At 43.0% G+C, this 16,696-nt stretch overlaps 1 long non-coding RNA gene across 1 annotated transcript in view; it reads left to right on the top strand.

The window, feature by feature from the left end:
• LOC139029777 (uncharacterized) overlaps nucleotides 1-1,965 on the top strand; it is a 36,355-nt gene extending 34,390 nt beyond the window's left edge. Inside the window, exon 3 of the long non-coding RNA XR_011481966.1 lies at nucleotides 1,747-1,965. This is a non-coding gene — a long non-coding RNA (uncharacterized lncRNA). The remainder of the gene's footprint in view (nucleotides 1-1,746) is intronic.
• Nucleotides 1,966-16,696: the final 14,731 nt, after the last annotated feature.

Here is a 16,696-nt window from a genome sequence, read left to right on the forward strand (position 1 = left end):
CCTCTCCCTTCCCCCTTCCAGGGTACAGGTCCTACATGCCTTTCTCCTCGACCCTCAGCTCTCATTCTCCCCCTGCTCTCCCCTTAACCCCGCCAGCTTATTACCCATGTCCTCTACAACAGACTTCCTCTTACATATCTGCAGCCTGACAGTAGATCTTACCCCAGACCCCTTCCAACATGTAACAGATCAGCCCATCCTAGACCCAGACACCCCACACTGGTTTGTTGATGGCAGCTCTCAAAAATCCCCACTCTTTGCAGCAGGATATGCCATTATCCAGGGGGAGCTTCGTCACAATCACAGAACCCAGACAATTGAAGCTTCACTGCTGCCACGTCACACTACCTCCCAACAGGCAGAACTGATCGTTCTCACCAGAGCTTTAACTCTGGCTAAAAAATCTAAGGGTTAACATCCACACAGACTCCAAATATGCCTATAGCATACTTCACTCAAACATCTTAATATGGAGAGAGAAAGGTTTTCTAACCCAAAAGGGAACCCCCATTATTAATTCCGACCTGATCCACAAACTTCTAGAGGCAGCACTCTTTCCAAACCAAGCCGCCGTCCTCCACTGTAGGGGACATCAAAAGGGAAGTCTTATATCAGCCTACAACAATGCCACCGACCAGGAGGCAAAGGAGATAGCCCTGTCCCATCTTTCCCTCCAGTCCCCTGTCATCTTAGCCCTGACTCCACTCGACCCTCCCACCACCAGAGAAATCCTCTCTTATCTGCACTCACTTTTTCATCCCTCATCCAAGACACCCCAACAGTTCCTCCATAACCATGTCCCCATATCCAATGCTGACCAACAATATTTAGATAACCGTACCCACTCTTGTCAAACATGTCAACATACTAACCCCAATTCCAACCTTAAACCGACATCCTTTCCAACCCATCAAATGCGAGGCAGCTTCCCAGCACAGGATTGGCAGATAGACTTTACTCATATGCCCTGGGTCCGAAGAGTCAGATACTGTCTAGTCCTTGTGGACATCTTTTTGGGATGGGTAAAAGCATTTCCCACTACAAACAAAAGAGCCCACACCATGGCCCAAATCCTCCTCACAGAAATTATCCCCAGGTTTGGCCTGCCTTCATCCCTACAGTCTGATAATGGCCCGGAATTTATGTCCAAGGTCACCCAACAACTTGTTCACTTCTTACAGATGCCCTGGAAATTTCACATTCCATACCGCCCCCAGTCCTCAGGAAAGGTAGAAAGGATGAATAGAATAATCAAAGAAACCCTTACCAAACTCACCCTCGGGGTACATCTGGGCTGGACTAAACTTTCGCCAATTGTTCTCCTCAGAATTCGGGCTTTGACTAGAAAGCCCCTGGGGCTGAGCCCCTTGGAGGTGATGTGTGGAAGGCCCATGCTCCCTCCTGGACTCCCCGCTGAACCTCCTCCCATACCAAACTTCCTACACTCCTCTCTGCTGGCGCAACTCCCCAACGCCCTCTGGAAATACGTCAACCACAATTTGCCTGCCCCTGACCCCCAAGCCTCCCTGCCCCCTTTACAAATTGGGGACATGGTCTGTCTGTCTGATAGTCCCCAGGGTGACCTAACCCCAAAGTGTCAGGGACCATTCAAAATCATCCTCCTTTCCCCAACTGCAGCTAAACTCGAGAAGGTCACTTACTGGGTGCACCTCTCTAGCCTAAAATGGGTCACCTCCAATCCTGCGCTGCCCTCCTTAAATGACACCTATCATGTTGCTCTCACAGGACCCACCTCCTTAAAATTCACCCGGCGACAACCCCTGTCAACCATCGGAGAGGACACTGAATGACCCGGACTCTCTTCAACATACAACTGTTCCTGGCCCAACTACTGCAAGACCTCTGGATCAGTGCCCCAACAGCAACGTCCTTCAAAGACCTGACTACACTGGTGTCTCAACTGTGGCTCCAGAGAACCCTCTACAACCTGACTCCAGACGAAATTGATTTACTCTCATTCTCTACATCATTCTACATCTTAATGAGCACTGTTCCTCCTCAGATTCAAACAACCACAAACTTGGGGCCTTCTGCCCCTCGCCCTGACTGGCCTCTCCCTGTCTCTCTAACTATAGCTGCACTCCTATTCTTAATCCTTGCTATAGGCCTAGTAACTGTCTCCCCTCAGGACTGGCCACCTATCCTTCGTCTTTCCGTGTGTATCGCCTACGTTGCTAGCTGGGTTCTACTCCTAGGGTGCTATTTCCTCTGCACTGCCTACCTAACAGCCCATGACTCCTCTGCTCCTTATCCTTGCTGCACTCCCCAGCCTTCTGTCTACTTCCTGCCCCTGCTCAGACATTTATTCCTATGTACATTCCTCATCTTATAATACAGCTCCAAAAACATGCACCATGAACCTCGGGGGCGGGAAATCCAAATCCCTACTCACTGTTAAAGTACAAAAGAGAGGGAGTTTCGTGAGGACCTGCTATAAGCCACATGGAAAAAGACATATATTTCTATCGCATTACCTACTGGGGGTACTCAGACGGGGGTGGGGTACTAGATCAAAATCAGGAAAAGAAACAAGAACAAGTCATAAAGAACATAATTTTCTGGTTTCAGGCGACCCCTGAGCCTTATAAACGCCTAGACCTCCTTTCCCAATTACGGCCTCTCCTAAACCCTCCCTCTGGCAACCGACACCTTACCTGCCTTCTCAACTCTTCCTTCCAATTCTTTCAGTACACACAGCACACACCCCAGTGTTGGATAGGCATGTCACTGTCTCCCTCACCACACAGCGCCAGTCCCTGACCCTCAACCTGGCTGTCACAGGGCAACTGTGCTTCCCCTTCCCAACAGAAAACTACACAACTCATTGGGCCAGTCTCTGACAATGTCCTTACTCTCAGCCTCTTCAAACCTAACCTGTATTGACCACTCTAGTCCCAACTACACTGGTCTTACAAACTCCACTCCCTCCTTTTGTTCCACTTGGGTTCTCTTGAACAGCACAAATAATTGCACCAATCCAGGAATCTTCATTCTCTGTGGGACCTATGCATATTCATGCCTCCCCTTAGGCCCCCCCTGGACCCTGCATCTTGGTCTTCCTGACCCCGGGCCTAACATTCCTCTCAGAAGAAGAGGTAGAACAAATAGTCTACCCCCAAGGAAAACTTCCCCACAGGAAAAGACGAGCTGTCATAGCCCCCCTTCGGGACTGGCATAGCAGCAGCCCTATGCACCGAGATTGGAGGCATCTCGACCTCTGCCCATTTCTACTACAAGCTGTTCCAAGAACTTAATGAGGACATGGAGCAGGTAGTGGAGTCCTTCGTTTCAATCCAAAGACAAATTAACTCATTAGCTTCTGTGGCCCTACAAAACAGGCGAGCCCTGGACCTTCTCACCACAGAAAAGGGAGGGACCTGCCTTTTCCTAGGAGAGGACTGCTGCTATTTTGTTAATGAAACGGGCATTGTCCAGGGCAGAGTCAAAGAACTTAGAGACAGAAGTGAATGCCGCAGAAAAGTTAAAAAACCTTTACACTCCCCAAAACCTATTCCAACAGATCCTCCCTTGGCTGCTCCCTTTCCTGAGACCATTGGTACTTAACATTCTATTCCTCTTATTTGGACCCTGTCTCTCCAATCTCTTTCAAAGGTTTCTCCAAGAACGGATTCAGGCCATCTCTTGAGATCAGGTCAAGACCATTCTTCATCTCAAGAGCCTCACCCCAAGCTCAGAAAAAGGAGACACTGGGCCTTAGGACAATCCTCCATTCCAGACCCAAAACCATCGCCCCTATCCAGCAGGAAGTAGACAGAAAGATACGGTGCCCTTTTCCCCATTTTTTTTTTTTTTTAAATGATTTCAGGGTCTGGAATGAAGGAGTGTTTTGGGCCTAGAAAAGAAAACAACAGTCTCAAAGGCCCCTTGCTGAATCATCTAACTTTGGAGAAAACAAAACAGAATTTAGTTCCACCCTGATGCTACGGGCTGGTTGCATCTATCTGGGACTTAATCACCCCCTGTCCAGAAACCTTCCACCCCCTACACCTGCCCAGATGACGTATCACCCCCTGCCCAACTACTCATGTCATCTCAACAAAAGAATACTCAAAATATCTCACCTGATTAACGTTTCCTTTATGGTTTCCACAAACCTCCCTATAAATATAAAGCCTTCCTTATCCCTCTCGGCGCTCAGCCTGGTCGTTAGGCCGACTGTCGCCCCTCCTTGCCTGAATAAAGGTAACCTACTTCTGTTGAGGTTGTCTTTCCTTTTCTGCCTCACCTGAACTATACCTTACAGTGTCAGACTTTATTTTTTTGGGCTCCAAAATCACTGCAGATGGTGATTGCAGCCATGAAATTAAGAGAAGCTTACTCCTTGGAAGGAAAGTTATGATCAACCTGCTGCTGCTGCTAAGTTGCTTCAGTCATGTCCAACTCTGTGTGACCCCATAGACGGCAGCCCAGTAGGCTCCCCTGTCCCTGGGATTCTCCAGGCAAGAACACTGGAGTGGGTTGCCATTTCCTTCTCCAATTCGTGAAAGTAAAAAGTGAAAGTGAAGTTGCTCAGTTGTGTCTGACTGGTAGACTCCATGGACTGCAGCCTACCAGGTTCCTCCATCCATGAAATTTTCCAGGCAAGAGTACTGGAGTGGGGTGCCATTGCCTTCTCCAATGACCAACCTAGATAGCATATTAAAAAGCAGAGATATTACTTTGCCAACAAGGTCCGTCTAGTTAAGGCTATGGTTTTTCCAGTGGTCATGTATGGATGTGAGAGTTGGACTGTGAAGAAAGTTGAGCACCGAAAAATTGATACTTTTGAACTGTGGTGTTGGAGAAGACTCTTGAGAGTGCCTTGGATTGCAGGGAGACCCAACCAGTACATCCTAAAGGAGATCAGTCCTGGGTATTCATTGGAAGGACTGATGTTGAAGCTGAAACTCCAATACTTTGGCCACCTGATACAGAGCTGACTCATTGGAAAAGACCCTGATGCTGGGAGGGATTGGGGGCAGGAGGAGAAGGAGATGACAGAGGATGAGATGGCTGGATGGCATCACTGACTCGATGGACATGAGTTTGGGTAAACTCTGAGAGTTGGTGGTGGACAGGGAGTCCTGGCATGCTGTGACTCATGGGGTCACAAAGAGTTGGACACGACTGAGCAACTGAACCAAACTGAATAGTGGTTAATTTTGAAAATGCAGATAAGTATAAAAAAGAAAAACCAGACACATTTTCACTGCTCAGAGATGATGACTGTCAACAACATTTTGCCTCTACTTAAAAAAAAAATTACTAGGTTTTTAAAGAGCAGTATTTGGCTCACTAAAAGTTGAGCAGAAAGTACTGAGTTCACATACCTGTTCTAACACACACACAGCAACCACCCTCTCCCCCATCATCATCCTCCATGGAGCAGTCAGGTTTTTGCAATGGGTTAATCTACATTGATCAATCTACATCATCATTGCCCAGATTCTGCAGTTTACATTAGGGTTCATTCTTGGAGATGTACATTTTCTGAGTTTGGACAAATGCCTAATAACATGTACTTACTATTGCCATATCATACAGAATAGTTTCACTGCCTTAATGATCCTTTGTGCTTCCCATTCTCATTCCCCCTCCCCTGAGTTCAGTTCAGTTGCTCAGTTGTGTCTGATTCTTTGGGACCCCATGGACTGCAGCATGCTAGCCTTCCCTGTCCATCACCAACTCCCAGAGTTTGCTCAAACTCATGTCCATTGAGTCAGTGATACTATCCAACCATCTCATCCTCTGTTGTCCCCTTCTCCTCCCACCTTCAGTCTTTTCCAGCATCAGGGTCTTTTCCAGTGAGTCAGTTCTTTGCATCAGGTGGCCAAAATATTGGAGCTTCAGTTTCAGCGTCATTCCTTCTAATGAATATTCAGGACTGATTTCCCTTAGGATTGACTGGTTTGATCTCCTTGCAGTCAAAGGGACTCTGAAGAGTTTTCTCCAACCCTACGGTTCAAAAAGCATCAATTCTTTGGTGCTCAGCTTTCTTTATGGTTCCCCTCACCTGAAATCCCCAACAGTCACATGGTTGGAATCACACAGTAAGTAACACTTTCAGATTGCCTTATTTCACTCAGTTATATGCACTTAAGTTTCCTTTATGTCTTTTCATGGCTTGGTAGCCTGTATCTTTTTAGTGCTGAATAATATTCCATTGTCTGGACATGGAAAATTTATTTACTCTTTCACCTACTGAAGGACATCTTGGTTCTTTCCGAGTTCTGACAGTTGTGAATAGAGCTGCCATAAACATTGGTGTGCAGATTTCTGTGTGCACAAATGTTTTCAACTTTTTTTTGGGGGGTGGTAAATAGCAAGGAGTGTGATTGCTGGATCATATGATAAAAGTATGTTTAGTTTTATAAGAAACTGTCAAACTGTCTTCTAAAGTGGCTTTACCATTTTGCACCCCACCTGCAGTGACTGAGAATTTCTGTTCCATACCCTCACCAGCATTTGGTGTTATGAGTGTTCTATGTTTTGGCTGTTGTAATAGGTCTGTTTAATTTCCGTTTCCCGGATGACTTGTGATATGGAGACTCTTCATCACATGCTTATTTGCCATCTGTATATCTTCTTTTTTAAAAAATTATTTATTTATTTATTGGCTGCTCTGGGTCTAGTTGTGGCACACAGGATCTTCGATCTTTGTTGTGGTATGTGGGATCTTTAGTTAGGCATGCAAACTCTTAGTTGCGGTATGTAGGATCTAGTTTCCTGACCATGGATCAAACCTGGGCCCCCTGTGCAGAGTCATAGCCACTGGACCACAGGGAAGTCCCTCTGTAATTGTTCTTTGATGAAGTTTCTGTGATGTCTACAGCCTCTTTCCCTCCAGCCTCTTTGAGGTATGATTGAAAATACAAATTGTGAATAATTAAGGTATACAGTGTGAAAATTTGTATATGTGAAACCACCATGCCCTGAAGTTGATGAACATATCCATCACCTTACATAGTTTACTATTTTGTGTGTGGTAGAACACATAAGGTCTACTGTCTTAGCAAGTTTCAGGTATACCATTATTGTTAATAGTAGTCAACATGCTGTAATCATCTCTAGAGATGTAATCAACATCTCTAGAATTGATCTTATATCTGTAAGTTTGTATCCTTCAACCAACATCTCTATTTTTCCCACTCCTTAGCCCCTGCAAAAACCTACATACTCTCTTTTTCTGTGTGTTTGACTTAAAGAGAGCAGAGGTTATAGCTGAATAGGCAATGAACATAGCCATGGCAGACAGGAGAGCATCCTTTGGACATTTAGTTAAGAGTAAGAACAATTTCTTGTATATCTTCACACTTCATAGTTCTTCAGTAGAATGCCTGTCAGGTGGTAACTGCCCTTTAGCTGTAGGTTGGATACCCAAATGAATGAAGAAAATGCTTGATCTTTAATAACTGTAATTTGCACTGAAAAATGACTTGATCTACTGATAGAAATAGAAAATCAGGAAGCAGAGTGTGAGCATCCTGAAATTCTGTGCCCAGAGAAAATTTTCAGTTATAACTGAAGAGAATCCAAAATACCTTATTAACTAATTTTCTACCTTTTACATAGGCATGAAAGCTTTGGAAGTATCAAAGCTTTAGTATTGCTTAGCAGTGCTTGAGCCTCAAGCAGACACGAATGGCTCTTCCACTTAACCAGGAAAATGAAGAAGGACATGTTTCAGACTTCTGTCCAAGAAATGCTCCTTTGGCAAGACAAAAGCTTCAGGAGTAACAGGGTTTAATCAGGGAGTGATTTGTGTTTTTCTTACCGGTTCTATGTCCTCAAGCAAGCTTCTCCGTAGTGGTTCCTGGTGCATGTGGGAGCAGGTGAGCAGATGTGTAAACCTTTTCTGAATGTGTAAATCTGAGCTTGGTATATTACAGTTGTTTTTGTATGACGTCTAGATAATGTACATTAATTTTTTCCTCTTATATAACATTTGGATCTCAGTGAGAATTCAAAATAAAATTCTTTGAGAACTGTAGAGGAATATATTTTCACTATCAGTATATTATTTAGATGTTAAATGCCAGTATAAAACTCTCATAGTCCTATAATTAAGACTCTTGCTGTTAACATTTTGGTGAATTTCTTTACTAGATCTAATTTAATGTATTATAAAATTAATCTATATTCTTGATAAACAAAAATGATATAAAATGTAGATATCAGTTGTTTCCTCAAACCCTGGGACTTACCCTCCACAATTAACTACTGTTGATGGTTTTTAGCTTAATTTTCCAAATGTTTTAGCATGCTTATATTTAAAGTTCAGAAAGCATTCACACCCACCTACCTTATAGTTCCCCAGAAAAAGGAAGAGTTGGGTTCTGTTTAATGCAAAGAGACTGTGCTGAGGGTCCTAATCGAGACCACATTCAGCTTGAATATGAAACTTTTATTTCCAGCTCAGTTGAAGACCTATTTCTGCAGTTTGCTTATGTTCTTGGTGCCATACCCTTCTCACTGTATAGGGGCTCCCCTCGTGCTCAGACAGTGAAGAATCTGCCTGTAATGCAGGAGACTAAGGTTCAATCTTTGAGTTGGAAAGACCTACTGGAGAAGGGAATGGCTACCCACTCCAATACTCTTGCCTGGAGAATCTCATGGACAGAGGAACCTGGTGGACCACACAGCATGCATGGCATTATGCTGGTACTTAGAGGGCTGTGAAGAAGGTGCTGAGCAAAGTTCATGTGTTCTGTGCAAAAAAAGGGTGAAAGTTTGGGGACTGGTTGTTCTAATGACTGTTTTTATATAACCGATGCCCCCAGTGTTTAGTGGTCTGAAAGAAGAAGAATGATGATCTTACAGACTTGTAGCTCCCACAGGGTGCAGCGGGAAAACATGGTCTGTCCTTGCGGCATCAGTGGTGCAGGCTGTCTGGAGACTGGAGGGCAGGCCCACAGGACAGCTCGCCTGCAGGATGGCAGTTTGGTCCTGCTGTCAGCTGGGAGCTCGCCTGGTGTTGAGAGCCTCAGATTTTGTTCCCTCTCAGCGTGGGCTTCCCCACAAGCTTACTTGTAACACTGTGGAGTGGGCATTCCAGGTGATAGGGTGGCTGCCAGTAGCTGCCTTTTTGGACCAGAAACTGGTCAGCATCACTCTTACCACATCCCATTGGTCAGGCAGGTGCAGAACCAGATCCGTATCCGGGGGACTTAGATCCACTTCTTAATAGGAAGCATGCTAATGGAATTTGAAGGCGTGTGTTTGTGTGTGTGTGAGAGAGAGTCAGTCATGTATCTCTCTCAGCCTTTCAGTGGTAAGATCGCTCACCTTTCTGTGGAGAGCTTCTTCACCCCACCATTCATTCCGTAGAATGCTGGAGGGACTTCATTCAGTTTTAGTCATTGGCCACAGGGTGGGTATATGATCTCAGTCTGACCAGCAGTCATACCATATGCATGTGGCCAGAATGACTGATTGGACCTGGAGTGAGCACATGCCTCATTAGGCCAGTTGTGTTCCTTTACCAAGACTATGACAACACAACCAAAAACAGAGTGTTCCTCCCCACTTCTTTGGGTGTTGCTGTAACAGTAGTAAAGGTCTATGGCCTTGACTTCACTCCTTGCCACAGAAAAAGAGTTTGTCTGCAGTAGGTTTGGATCCCATGTGCCATACAGGTACTTGGGTATAGCTTCCCTGGGTGTCAGTTTCCTGCTTTAGTAATGATGTTGACCTTGCAGGGTTCTTTTAACAACTAAATGGGGCATGGTAGGTAACTTCTAAGTGGAAAATATGATTATCATAGCATTGTTCATATAATATCTGATACTATATGAATCATAGTGACTCATATAATGGATGAAAATCTTGAAGTTTTATAAAACAAAAGTTTCCAAATATTTGAAGTTTTCTAGATCTTATCTTTTGGAGGGCATGCAAAGTTGATCAGAGGAGTGTTAATTATCTAGTTAGCAAAAGTGAACATATACAAAATATATGTTGGATTACATCTGGGGATTCATTTTATTCCCTAAATACCCATAGTTATTAGAATAATTACACATTACAGATGTAGTTGTAATATTTAATTGTCTTTCCTTATCTAAAATATGATGAATCAAGTTTTATGCACACATGTAACAACATTGGTGGTACTTCCTGCAGGCAACAAATAAGCAGATGTGTCCAGAAGATGTACATTGTTGCAGGAATGGAGGATATGGAGTGGCAAATTAAGGGAGCAGTGCTGGGCTCAGAAATGGCATCATCACAAAAGTCTGAAATAGACATTTCACAAAAATGGGAATGTACCTACAATTGCAGATAGATCCACAATTAAATTATAATTAACTTGTATAAAGAAATCTGAGTGCAGAAGAATTGATGCTTTTGAACTGTGGTGTTGGAGAAGACTCTTGAGAGTCCCTTGGACTGCAAGGAGATCCAACCAGTCCATCCTAAAGGAGATCAGTCCTGGGTGTTCATTGGAAGGACTGATGCTGAAGCTGAAACTCCAGTACTTTGGCCACCTCATGTGAAGAGCTGACTCATTGGAAAAGACCCTGATGCTGGGAGGGATTGGAGGCAGGAGGAGAAGGGGATGACAGAGGATGAGATGGCTGGATGGCATCACAGACTCGATGGGCATGAGTTTGAGTAAACTCCAGGAGATGGTGATGGACAGGGAGGCCTGGCGTGCTGCAGTCCATGGGGTTGCAAAGAGTTGAACACAACTGAGCAACTGAATGGAACTGAATCAGTTATTCTTATTTTCTACATTTTATAAGTAAAATCCTATCATTTCACCAATGGTTGAATACATATCTAATCTGTGATAAACTGTTTTCAGCTTTGAGCTTATGTAGCTCATTTTTGTATTCTTATCTTCCACAAAATGGCCTGTGTATACTTTTTATCAAACAGAATCATGTGAAATTGTCCTTAGACTAAGTAGGTGGTGCTAGTAGTAAAGAATCTGCCTGCCAGTGCAGGAGATGTGAGAGACATGGGTAAGATCCCTGGGTCAGGAAGATCCCCTGGAGGGAGGGTATGGAATCCCACTCCAGAATTCTTGCCTGGAGAATCCCGTGGATAGAGGAGCCTGCAGTCCATAGGGATGCAAAGGGATGGACACAACTGAAGCGACTTAGCATGCACACACTCGATGGCCATGTTATATACAGTTTGTGTAGCATAAAGCTTTGGTTAAGTGATGGTTAATGCAATTTGGGGGGCTTTCCTTATGGCTCAGCTGGTAAAGAATCTGCCTGCAATGTGGAAGACCTGGGTTCATTCTCTTGGTTGGGAAGATTCTGCTGGAGAAGGGAAAGGCTACCCACTCTGGTATTCTGGCCTAGAGAATTCCATGGACTATAGTTGGACTCAACTGAGTGACTTTCAGTGCATTTTTTTAATTGGGTTATTCATTTACTGAAAAGCATAAATACTAACAATGCTAACAATATGCAGTAGTAATAGGAAATGAAGTATGTCTGTAGGAGGAGCTAAGAGTAGAAGCTTAGAGAAGGGAAAACATATGGTAGGTACTCTCTTGGAAGTTTATATAGGAGTGAGAAGTAATCTGGGCCACTGACTGTGTTTGTAAACTTTGTGTCAGTGAATTCTCATGCAGGAAAGCTAGATCTCTAGACATGTAGGAGAAGTCAAAGTGTCGGTGGATAGACAGATGGGAGCCCCTGCAGAGACCCACTCGGTCACCGTGCTGTTCACACACACAGAAATGGCCTGTGTGATACACAGGCACACGTTGCCATGGTGTGTCTTTGAACTTGAGTTTGAAAGTCCACTGACAAGAGATGAGAATCTGTGGTCCACGATACCCTGCCTTGCAGTTTGTAAAAGCCTTTGTCACTACGTATATTTTGTTACTCTCAATATTCCTGTTGAGTAAAGACTTATGGCTGGAGCATTTTGTATGTAAGAAACCATGAGTTATAAACATCTTTTTTTTTTCTCTCTTTAAGCCTGGAGGAATAGGGGAAAGATCAATAAAAGTTACAACTCAAGGTAACTGAGGAAATGACTGCAGATGTGTGAGTTTCCTGGTACTTCTGACTTACATCCCAAGGCGCTGGGGTGAAAAGTGGTGGGCAGTGTAACAGTATCGTTCAGTGGGTTCACAGCCCCTCGAGAACTGATTAATACCTGCCGGGGCAGGAGGGGAGAGCTGGCAGTGGAGAGCTGGAGCTTGTCCCCGCCTTCAGTTTGTTCAGCATCTGGGTGAAGACAAAGGTGATACTTTTATGATATTTTTAGGTGAAGGTGACCTTGAAAAGTTTGAATAATTCCCCAGGGAGCATTCAAGAATATGATAATAGAGACAAATAATAATATCCTTCGCATAGATCTTTATGTTCACTTACTGAGTGCAAAAAGTCACTGAAAGTACATAGATTCCCATTTTGTAAGGGAAAAAAACGCCAAGGGTTTCACATTTACATAAACACAACAGAGACATCAGTTTGCTCACAGAGGTCCATATAGTCGAAGCTATGGTTTTTCCAGTAGTCATGTATGGATATGAAAGTTGGACATAATGAAGGCTGAATTGATGCTTTCAATTGTGGTGCTGCAGAAGACTCTTGAGAGTCCCTTGGACAGCAAGGAGATCAAACCAGTCAATCCTAAAAGAAATCAACCTTGAATATTCATTGGAAGGACTGATGCTGAAGCTGAAGCTCCAATACCTTGGCCACCTGATGCCAAAAGCCGACTCACTGGAGAAGACCTTGATGCTGGGAAAGACAAGGCAAAGGAGAAGGGCATGGCAGAGGATGAGAGGGTTGAATAACATCACCGGCTCAGGGGACAGGGATCTGAGCAAACTCCAGGAGGCGGTGGAGGACAGGGGAGCCTGGCAAACTCTGACAGATAGTGGAGGACAGGGGATCCTGGCACGCTGCGATCGATGGGGGTCGCAGAGTCAGATATGACTTAGCAACTGAACAACAACAACCTGTGTGCATGTGTATCTGGGGCTGTTTCTGGAAGGAGATGCCAGTGGTAACTGGTTGTTACAGAGAGGGCCTCAGGGAATGGAAATCTTGGACAGCAAGTGATGCTTACTTTGTAACAAATACATTTTTCCATTCTTTGAATTTCCTTTCAAGCCATGTTTATTTTCTTTAATGTCCGTGTGATTTGTTTTTTCTAAAAAGGTACTTAATCAAAAGGGACAAATGAAGATGCACAGGGTTAAGGGGTTGAGGATTGAAAGGAACCAAATTGGAAAAACCTCAGGGATTGTGATCATTGTAAATTCAAATATGAATCAACTTTCAGATGCAGTTAGTTGACAGAAAGTGAATCCCTTAGGTCTCAGTTGTTTACCTTATTAGGCCATGATGGTCTCTGGTGGAATGCAGAGTATACCTTCTCAAAGATTAAGAGACATGTGAAGGACTGACATTCAAGTGCCATTGCTTAAGGGATTTATGTTTGGAAAACTGGGTCTGGCCAGGAAAACCTAGCACCCTACTCTGTTTACCTGGTTCAGTGAGCAGGTGTAATGTCCAGGTGTTAGCCTAAGTTGTTGTTTTTTTTTTTTCATTTCTCCTTAGATGGCTTTTCCATTTACTGGGTGGGCTGTCCAGAGTCACTCTGTAGGCTTCTTGTTTTTCTCCAGAACCAAAAGATGATCATATCAGATCCTTAGTTAGGCCAAGGCAAAAATAAAACCAAACACATCCAAAATGATGAGCTAGTTTTACATTCAAGAGAAAGTTCATTGTCAATAAAGATTTCTCAATAGCAGCTTAAATTGTGAATGTGGTGGTGAAATTAACTTTCTTGATATGTATCTTAGGATATTTAAAATATTATGAGAGTATATGATGACCAAAGATGCTTTCCATTTTGAGACTATTTGCAGTGCTTATTTTTTGATGAAAAATACGTTGTGGCTCATTTTGGTTACAACACTGTCCTTAGCAAAATTCCCTTTTATATTTGACATTCTTACTGGTGCCTACGTTTGTTTTTGCCTGATATTCAGTAATAGCATAACTTTGAAAAAAGGTAACAGAGCAGCAGTGTCTGCTGATGCAAAACAATTTAAACCTACTGACTTTATTTAAACCCAGGGATATAATACAGTAAGAATATGTGATGCTGTGTTGTAGGCGGACATGTAGCTTCCATTTCCTGTGTTGATTCATACTCCATGAATCATCAGTTGCACCAGAGTGTATTTGGCCTCCTTCAAGGTAGTGATAGATGCCCTTCTCTCATCAGAAACTATATGCATATTTTTAAAATTTATTTTTTATTGAGGTATAGTTGACTTAACAATGTTTAGTTTCTGGTGTACAGCAGAGTGATTCAGTTTTATATATATATATATATATAGTTTTATATATATATATATACACACACATTTTTTCATTATGGTTTATTACAGGATATTAATTATAAATCCCTTTACTATATAGTTGGAGAAGGAAATGGCAACCCACTCCAGTATTCTTGCCTGGAGAATCCCATGGATAGGGGAGCCTGGTGGGCTGCTGTCCATGAGGTCACACAGAGTTGGACACAACAGAAGCAACTTAGCGTTACTATACAGTATAGGACCTTGTTGTTTATCCATCCTATATACGATAGCTTGCATTCTGCTAATCCCAGAGTCTCAACCCACCCCCTCCCTTACCTCTCCTCCCTCTTGCCAACCACAAGTCTGCAGAAACTGTATTTTAAGTTATAGAATATGAATGTGTAGAATATATAAATATATAGAATACAAAATTGTGACTGAGAGATTTACAACCATATCAATCATATGAGCCTCTGTGTGCTGTATTTTTTTTCCTATAGGGAGAAAACCAGACACAAACTGGATGCTGGGGAAGCTCACGCCAGCCTGGTATTAAACACACAGGCGTGATAATTCTTCCTTAGTCCCCCAGTGCTTAAGCAGAACTAGCAGTGTTTCCAAGCAGATCTGTCTTAACCACAATTTAGAGACTCTTAAAAACAAAAAAGCCATTCTCACAGGTGTGAATCACTTTTGCTTAATCTCTAGCTTCCACAGAGTGGGTTTTTAGAATAGTTGCTGTTGCTCGCAGTGCTGCCGGAGGAGATGGGAGGTACACGGTGTATTGAACACCTGCTGCAGAACATCCACATCATGCCCACACCTGCCAGGACAGCTGGCACCCGCGTGAGGACAGAGACACAACCTGCTGTGACGAGCTACCTCTGTTCATTTGAGTCTGAGAGAAATTTGGTGTATTGGGGAAAAAACTCCCCAAGATTTTAAGCACAACTGCCATGTGGATAGATGGGACATAGCTGGGCAGATATTAACAGTGGTTATCTTGGGACTGTGACATATATTATTTCTATTTTCTGGATTTTTCATATTTTCAATAATACAACAAACATCAGTATCTTTTATAAATGAGAAAAGATTATTTGAGCATTTTTTTTTTTTTTGCTTTATCCAATCATCTCATATATAAAAGGACCATAGAATAACAATTCCATAGGAAATTTTAGGATTGTAGTACTTTGTGATCCTGGTTTATTTCCTTGTTTTGGAAATAGAGGAAACTAAGCAAGAGCCTCTCTTTGAGATTTTCTTTCCCAGCAGGGACTCTTATCTCAACTCAAGGAGAAGACAGACTCTAGTTAAACATCTTTCTCGCAGTCTTAGATTTTCCCAGTTACGTAGTGCTGTTGCTGGTTGGTTCCAAGGTGAGACATTTCTTAGAGCTCTGGGGGAAGACAGGTGGTTACTTGGCCTGATGGAGAAAGCTGGAACTTCGTAGGCAATAAAAGCAGGTAATAAACCACTCAACTTGTAAAAACTGACTCCACCTGGTCAAAGAGCCATTGGTTACTTTGATGTATTCCTTAGTTGCTTAATTTACTTATGGGGCGGTTCTGGCTCTGTTGGTCTTGCAGCTGGAAAATAGACTTCTTGATAGGTATATCCTTTTGAAAGATTAGTTGTAAGGCCAGTAGCTGTGTTCACAGCAAAGCAATTCAGATTTATGGGGAAATGCACAAGAGGCTGGCAGTATGCATTGCCTCTGAAGAGGAGACTTGGGGCTCTGGACTGGGGGGATGACCTACTTTTCCTTGTTTACCTGTTAATACTGTGTTCACTTAGGTCTGGGTACTTGTGCTGCTTCTCAATTAAGCAACAACTAGTAATTGTGCATGGCTCAAACTTTTATTTTCTGACTTTTCCTGACATGATTTTCTGTCCTCCACCCAGGATGACATCAGTAAAAGTTTGTGAAAACTTTTTTTTGCGAAAGATGCGTGTGAGCTGGTTCCTACAATAAACGTTTAGTCAAATATGATTGGAGATACTTGGCTCTCATGGTTTTTTTTTTCCCCCCTCCTTATGAATAGGCTCTTGAGTGTATCATTATCCTGAGGAGTGATGTTTTTCTTTTGTGAAGTGTCAAGAGATAGACCTTTTGTACTTTTAAAAGGGGAAGAGCCTCACCGTACCTTCTCTGAGAGTGATTTGGGGTCACCATCTCCAGTCGTACTATCCCTCTTGCTTTTTGAATGTTGCTTGAAAGTCAAAAAGACAGCTCACACTCAACTTTCTTTTTTTTTTTTTTTTAAGGTTTATGACAATTTTTATTTTTATTTTTTTCCATTTATTTTTATTAGTTGGAGGCTTGCAGTGGTTTTTGTCATACATTGAATTAGCCATGGATTTACATGTATTCCCCATCCC

Source organism: Odocoileus virginianus, chromosome 20 (assembly GCF_023699985.2).
Source record: "Odocoileus virginianus isolate 20LAN1187 ecotype Illinois chromosome 20, Ovbor_1.2, whole genome shotgun sequence".
In the NCBI taxonomy this organism is placed as follows: Eukaryota; Metazoa; Chordata; class Mammalia; order Artiodactyla; family Cervidae; genus Odocoileus; species Odocoileus virginianus.